We start from the raw sequence: 8412 nt of genomic DNA on the forward strand, positions 1-8412 counted from the left end.
AAAAAGAACGGGAAAGCCCGTGAGAAGAGTGCTTACGCAAATACTTGCAAATGGTATCCAGACCTCACAATAAGCCTCTAAAGAATTTATCCTTACCAGCCTCAATTCACAGGTGAGGAAATTGAGTCTCAGAGAGGTTAAACAATTCATTTCATGCAATACAGCTGCTGAGAGGTGGAGGTGATTGGGAATGGAGATACGGGGTTGAAACTTGTGTCTGATCCCGAAGCTCCTGCTTTCCACCGAGGTGCTCTCCAAGGACACCCTAGCAGAGGTAACTGGTGCCTGTGGTGAGTTGCTCTGAAGGAGGGGCAGAGCCTGTGGCCCTGGGTAGGAGGAGGAGCTGGAAGCAGAGCACGTGCTGAGAAGGGAACGAGACAGGGCTAAGATGTATAGGAAGAGAGGCATGAAGGAAAGACAGTTTTTTTTTTCTGTCAAGGGAGATAATTCACTAAAAATATTTAAGAAGAGGAATTCCTTTTAAAACAGGAGACAGAAGAAAAAGAATGCGAGAGAATAAAGATAAAGATGGAGGTGGGGTATAAATAAGCTACCTGTTACCTGAACAAGCCCAAGGGGATGGCAACGTAAACAAATATAGAAACACCACCGCTGGCAATGGCTGCAACAGCACTGCAGTACACGTACAGAGCCAGCTTTGGCCTGGAGAGAGGCCACCTGGAAAGCATCAGAGAACCCAGGGCTAAAGGCGCAGGCTTAGGAAAGCCCTTCTCCTTTTAGGTGCTCGTTCTGTATCTTCCTGGCTGTGTGAGCTTGGGCAAGTTATTCTACCTCTCTGTGTTTCAGTTTCATCTCCTCTAAAATGGGTCCACTAGTGCCCCTTTGGGGTTTGTGCTGGGATTAAAGGAGTGAGCAGGGGGAGAAGGTGGGTGGAAGGAGGCCAGAGGGCGGAGGTTAGAGGTGACCGCTGTGGGGAAGGAATTCAAGCAGGGTCTTCCAGGCAAGCTCTGAGGCCCAGCCGAGGTTACAGATGGTGAATTTACAGGTGGGCAGTGTGGGCATGTATAGTGTTTTCCCTGAAGCCCTCAGCAGGGAGGCAAATACTGGAGAAGGCAGACACCAGGACTGACTGCTCCCTGGCTTGGTTCCTCCCAGCGAGTACACGACTACACGGGAACGACCACAGGGAAGGAGCACAAGGCATCAGGGAGGGGTCCTCTAGGAAAAGTGGAGGAGGGGCTTGTCGCCCTGGAAAAGTGCCCCTCCTGCTCTATTTGCCTAGTCCCCTCCCATCCTTCCAGGCTTGTTGAGGGCTCACCTCCTCCTGGCCACCTGCCCTGACTCCTCAGTGCACCTGCTCTCCCTCTAGAGGCGCCTCCAGGGCCAGAGCTTGTCCTAGATGCTGTCCTAGAACCTCACTCCAAGTTAACTTTCTCTCCTCAGTCCAGATGGAAGATTCCAGGGACCAGGATCAGAGTTTCTGGTGGGTTGGGCATGAAGATCACAAGGCACTTAATGGACAAGTCCGTTTTTAACTTGTCTGTATTTTCTTGACATTCTACAGTGGGTATGTATTACTTAGAATGGCAAAAAAGGAATCCATGGCTACAGCCATGCCACCCTGAACTAAGCTTGATCCTGTCTGATCTCGGAAGCTAAGCAGAGTCGGGCCTGGTTAGTACTTGGATGGGAGACCACCTAGGAAGACCAGGTGCTGCAAGCTTTAAAAATAAAAAAATAAGAGATTGTAAGCTGACAAAGTCCTTGCAATCTGTGAGGTCAACCAAGGGTTGCCTCGCCTAAAAAAAAAAAAAAAAAAAATTCGTGGACATAAAAAATACCTGCAGTGTTTGACCTGCTGGTTCTTACTCAGTTTTGACCCCTCACATCATTTTGGTCCCAGCTGAGCTCCTCTCTCCTCGCAACCCTGAGTTCCTTGGTAGGTCAGGCACAGCCAGAGCCCTGACTGTGCAGCGAGAAAGGATGACAGCTCGGCTAGGACTAGGGCAAGGGGGTGTCTCCCGATCTGTGACCACCAGCTGCTGGAGCAGACGCCAAAGGATTACTCTGCCCAAAGCCTTGAATCTGCTGACGAAGCTGCCACAGGCCACCTTACCACTAATGCAATTATTCCCCCAGGGGACAGGTCAGCAACTTCCTTCAAACTCCCTGGAGGTCCGGGGAGGGGTGGGGGCAGGACTGGGGGGCTGGGGAAGTGTTGGGGGAATAGAGTTCATGATGAAGGCTGCAGGGCTGACTTTCCTCTGGATGCTCAAGGTCCTGGCCGGTAAAGCCCACTGCCCCAGCTGGGCACAGGTCCTAGGCCTGCGAGATGATGTGGGTTCTGCCGAGAGAGGAGGGGTTGGCTCCTGAGGCGACCCAGCTGCCAATCAGGCTGGCCGGGCCAGCCGGCCATGGCATCTGTTCCAGCAGCTGTGGGCTTCTGCTTTGGGGCAAGCCTCGTTCACAGCATTCGGTTCTGGAAACGCGTCTTCTGGGGTTTCTTAAAAATTCTCCAACTCCTCCCTGCCCCCCACCCCAACACATACACACGAAAGGGCTTTGCTATCTCTGAGGAAAGATAGCTGGTGGTGAGTGCTCAGGCTGTGGAGCCCAAGACCCAGCAATTCCACTTCCAGGAAACTGTCCCGCGGAAAGTCTCACAAAGATTTAATCATAGGGCTGTTCCTTGCAGCAGTTTAGGAAAACACTCATCTGCAGACAACTGGCTAAATGAAGTATGTGCCGAGCCTGCGGAGCTGTGCTGTTGCAGCCATTTGAAAGTGGTGGTGTTTCTGTATTTGTTTACAGGGAAATAGGCCCACGGTGTTTCAACTTCAAAGCCAGCCACCAAACAGCATGGGCAGTGTGATTGCTTGTGTCCGAGCGGAATTTCTGGCCAAAGATCATAGGACTCCTTTCTCCTTGGCAGGACCTGAATTAATCAATAGTTTCTTTTTCTAGAGCAATGAGTGGAAGGTTCAGGACTCCAAGAGGCAGACACCAGCAGGAAAGTTTCTCAACAAAGCCTCTTTATTTTCATTTCAAGATAACATTTAGAAATAGTCAGATATTCTCCTACACGGTTTTCCCAGCCCTTGGATAGTGAAATCCTTCTCCCAAAATAAAGGTCTGAGTACAACGGCGGAAGGCTCCCGCCCCTGACCTAGGACAAGCAGACAAAGGCAGTCTGTCCAGGGCACATCTGATCTGTTCCACGTTGGGAGTGACCCCCTTCCTTCTGAGTGAACAGTATCGATTTTAACTTTTCCTTCCTCCAGGTGCTCTGAGAGGTGGCTTCTCCCTTTTCCAGCAGAGCTCTTATAAAGACGGCACAAGCAGAAATTGTTACCACAAACAGAAATGTTTCTGTTTTGTTTGAACGTTTAACAATGACTACATATTACAATTATAATCAGGGAAAAATAAAGCTCTTTTCAATTTTAAAAAAGAGAATGGCTAATTTGAAATAAATATTACCATTAACAATAACGATAGTAATAGGAAATATTTATGAAGAAATTATTAAGTGTTTACATGTGCGGGAACGAAAGGCCTCTCACATGCTTCTTCATCACCCAGTGGGGGGTCTGAAACCTCAAACAGCTGCTACGGCTCAGCCCTGGCTAATCAGAACAGCTACAACCACCAAAAGGAAGGCCTGGTCGTAGAGGTACCCTCTCCTCTTTCCATGAGGGGTCTGAACCATTTAGTGCTGGACCTTAGGAAGCTCTGGAGGATGAGGGGCAAGGGGACATAGAGTGGCAGCCGGGGGCGGGGTGCTCCTTGAAAACCAGTACAGAGTATTTTAAAAGTTTAACAGGCACAACTACACCAAGTGTATTCTAGCTGACTGACCCTCCTGGTTATAATATTTATTATCTAGAGATGAAATAACCTAAGGCAGGGGCTTTCAACTTGGGCACAATCAACAGTTTGAGCCAGATAAAGGATAAAGGATAAAGCAGACATTCTGGGCTGTGGAGGACTGCTCTGTACGTTGTAGGGTGCTTAGCAGCATCCCTGGTCTCTGCCCACTGGATGCCAGTAGTATCCCTTTCCCCCCAATTGTGACGACAAAAATTTCTCCAGATGTTGCCAAATGTCCCCCCTGAGGGGCACAGTTGCCCTCAGTTGAGAACTTCTGGCTTGAGCCATGTTATTTCCTGCTTTCCTGGAGATGGTTCACAAAGCGTGTTTTCACAGATGCTGGAAGCAGTGTCCACGACAAATGTCTCCGAGGAGCCCCAGGCTATCAGGCGGGTGATAGTATATCCTGTTTCATGTGTACACTCAGGGACTATCTGGAAGGATGTCAAAACGTCAACAGAGGTTTCTCTGAAGGAGAATTTTACTATTTTATATTTTTTATATTTTTCTGTTTTTCGAATATTTAATAATGAATATGTATTATAATTATAATCGAAATAAGGCTTTTTGTGTTTTTAAGTGAGACTGGCTAATTTGAAATGAATATGACCAATAATAATAATAGTAGGAAATTTTTATTAAGAAATTATGTGCCAGACACAATTCTAAGTGTTTATATGTGTGAACTCATTTAATTTCACGAGTGTTATCATACAGAGACATAATCATTATTATCCTGCTTTTATAGAGACTGACGGAGAGGTTTAGAGACTTGCCAAATATCACACCAGCTAATAAGTGACAAAGGTGGGATTCGAGCTCAGGCAGATAAGCAGGTTATTTTAGGAGAATGTGTCTGTTCAAGAGTAAGGGGGTGGGGGAAAAATGAGAATATCATATTTAAAAAACCACCTTTCTACATTTAATAAAGAAAATCTCCAGACACATTCTGTTTCCAGCTTGGTTGAAAGGATAAAGCAGACATTCTGGGCTGTGGAGTCCCTTGGAACTGGCATTTCTGTTCTCAATTTTTCTATGAGATGCAGAATTGTAGACTCAAACTACAATAAAACTTATAGAGAAAGTAAAAGGATTGACTACTCTGGAGGAACCTTCTTTGTTTTCTATGTTCGCTCTTAGTGGAACAGCTCTGGGGCTGCACCAGGTATGACTGGGAGTTGCTCTTGGGTGTGCATGGGCATATGTGTGAATGTGTTTGTGTATGTGTGTATAGGTGTGAGTGCATGCGTGGTGAGAATCTAGCTGTTCCATGACAAAGGCAGGCTAACAGATGCATTGTATTGGCACAAAGTTGCCAACTCTGCCTGTCTGTTGCAGGTCCCAGATGATGGCAGCTTAACAATGTTATGGTAGCTTCACAGGCTTGTAGAAATTGCCCAAATTGAACTGGTTAGATGACCAGTGTTTAAATGTCACATTTGGCTATTTTCCTTCCTGATTTTTGATGCTGAAGTAAGCTGTGTTTTCTGACATTCCTTATTTGCTACGTTTATTAATTTGGTGAAAATACTAAATGGAGGTAACAAATATCCAGTGCCTCACCATGGAGAAGAAGGATATGTTCTTTAGAATGACATTGTAGAAAATGCATACGCTCAAAGCAATTCTCCCTAAGACGTAATAGTGCAGAGGGTTGGGTCCCATCTTTTCAGCTGGGCTGCCCTTCCACCCCTGCTCCATGCTCTGGCCACAAAGGTCTCCCGAGACCCTGAACACAGCACACTCTCTCCCAACACATGACCTTCGCATATGCTCTTCCTGCTTCCTAGTTATTTCCGAGGGCGTTTGGAAGACTCGCTCTTTACAGAATTTCTTACATGAACTCCATACCATGATATGCCGAGATGTTGCTTTCAGTCACCATGCATTGGAAATCGTTAAATATATTTTAAAAATCAAATAAATTGTGGCACATTTCTAAGATGGCTAGTTTTCAGCCATTTAAAGGAGTTATATGGAAAAATGCTATGATGAAATAGCAAGTATAAAGTACTACAAAACCCATGGCATTTGTAAATAAAAACAAAAATCGTTCCGTTAAGTCAGAGGCATTCTAGTTGTTATTAAATTTATTTAAATGTGTTATCGTATTTAATGTAATATAGTATTTAATATAAATTTGATATTATTTTACTTATCTTTTATGTTTTTATACTGTTTCTTCAGCATGAAGAATCATCTATCATTTATTTATTTATTTATTTGATAGTCTATTTTCAAAGGTAACTTCGAAGTCTGTGATCTGTTATTTTATTCCCAGACTTAAGGCAAGACTCCCAAATAAGACATTGAAATTTAAGATAACTTTTCTGTAAGTGTAAAGTTATTTTAAAAATAAAATATTTTAAAATCAGTACAAATGCTTAAAAACAAGTACTCTGTACCTTATTTCAGGATTGCAATAACTCGTTTCCAGGAGTCTTTAGATCTAAGACATGGCCATAAGAATTAAATGCGATTTTAAATTACTGATAGATCATAGAGTGTCCCAGATAAAAGGATTTGGGGATAATGCATCCCAATTCCCTTACTTCATCGGTGACTGAATTAAGGTAAAAAGAAGAAAAGACTTATATAAGGTCAAGATCAGATGGTTTCTGACAGGAACAGCTCAGGCTCCTAGTTCAAAGTTTCCAAAACATAAACTATTCTTTACAGTGAGCTAGAATAGCTTAGTAAAATTAATGTTAAATTGAATTAATTTTACTTCAACTTACTTTTTTTTTGTCTTTTCTATTGCATCAAGAATAGTGTTATACAACAGGGGAAGATAGTTAAATAAAACATATCCTTAGCCTGATATGGTCTCACAATATAGTATAGTGCACAGGATGTATAATTTACTCTATAGTAAGCAAACAGTAGAAATTCATGTACAGAAAATAAAGACATCTACAAAATAAGTTATTAACTTTTATTACATTAATACAGTTTTTTGCATCCTCATGTCCCTGATCTGGAACCATAGTAAAGAATGCACATCCCTGATCCACTGTGTACAGAATCAATGAACTTCTTCTTTGGCCCTGTGCAACATCACTTGGCTGTCAGTTTTCCCAACAAACTGGGTTGATAATACAAACTCAAACTATGTAAATGCTAGATATTATGATTCAGACATATCTATCTGGTATTGGAAAGATGGCTGATGTAAGTAAGATAGGGCTTACGGATAAGGGTGAAATCAGAGGGTTGATAGTATAACTTTCGCCATTTGCTTTCCTCCCAAATTCCTTCTCCTTTTCTGTCATATGCTCTCCTGCAAGTTTTTCACTCAAGATTTCTCTCTGTTTATGAGTGGCCACCAGCTGTGCCAAATAAGAACAAACTTATTTTCTGAGTCACCTTTAATACTAACTGATGAGTGCAAGTCTCAACTTTCCTATCAGTAAAATGTGGGTACTAATATTGTCTGGCACTTAATAAGCATTCAATAAAAGTGTCCATTCTTGGGGAAAGAAAACTCCACAATACACACAAGTAGAATACATTAAGGAATTGTTGTTAATTTAATTTGTTATGACAATGGTATTGTGGTTATGTTTAATAAAAAAAGAATCCTTATCTGTCAGAGCAACATCCTGAAGTATTTGCCAGAGGAGTGATTCAATGTCTTGGATTTGCTTTTAAAAACTGAAGAAAAAAAAAAAAAGAATGGAAAGAGAGGGTATATGAACTGATAACTAAAGTTGATAGTTGTTGATCTGGCAGATGGGTGCATGGGGTTTTCTTGAACTATTATCTGTAATTTTTTTAATGATTGAAATTTTACGTAATAAAAACTTAATTTAAAATATATACCAACACAAGCAGGCTACATGAAAAATGAAACAAAAACTATGGTTGATGACTTTGGACATGCTTTCCAGTCTGAGTTTCCTTTTACCTCTTTGCTTCCACCACCCCTGCCTTAAATCTGTTTTCAGTGACCATTTTTACCTTGCTATGTGTTTTTGAGGAGCTAAGTCAAAGGGCAGGGGCGGTTGCAGCAGAGAGGAAAATTCCAAGTGCTGGCTTTGGATGGGGTTGGCTATCACGTGCAGCAGCGACCCCTCCTGGAAGGAGAAAAAGGCGGAGAGCTGAGTGAGATTTCTCTCGAGTGCCTGATTTTCTCTCCCATTCTCTCTTTTTCCCCGTGGTGTTATTCTGAGGACTTCTTTATTTATTATTAAAAATTTTCCCCAGCCTCATTGAGATGTAATGGACTTATAACAAGTTGTAAGTTTGAGGTGTATGTGTTGTTTTGATATGTTTATATATTGCAATATAATTACCATCATGGTGTTAGCTAACACCTCCATTCTGTCACATAATTACCATTTTTTTGTGTGTGTGTGGTAAAAATATTTAAGATCTACTCTCTTAGCAACTTTTAAGTGTGTGATACAGTGTTGTTAACTGTAATCATCATTCTGTGCATTTGATCCCCAGAACTTATTCCTCATAACTGGGAGGGTATACCCTCTGACTCTCATCTCCCCAATTCCCCAAACCCCAGGTTCTGGTAACCACCATTCTACTCTCTGTTTCCCTGAGTCTGGCTTTTTTTAGATACCACCT

General features: G+C 42.7%; 1 pseudogene; it reads left to right on the plus strand.

The window, feature by feature from the left end:
* Positions 1–1564: 1564 nt before the first annotated feature.
* On the plus strand, positions 1565–1684 carry LOC111730983 (annotated as a pseudogene).
* The last annotated feature ends 6728 nt before the right edge of the window (positions 1685–8412 follow it).

The sequence above is a fragment of the Pteropus vampyrus genome, unplaced genomic scaffold, assembly GCF_000151845.1.
Source record: "Pteropus vampyrus isolate Shadow unplaced genomic scaffold, Pvam_2.0 Scaffold10, whole genome shotgun sequence".
In the NCBI taxonomy this organism is placed as follows: domain Eukaryota; kingdom Metazoa; phylum Chordata; class Mammalia; order Chiroptera; family Pteropodidae; genus Pteropus; species Pteropus vampyrus.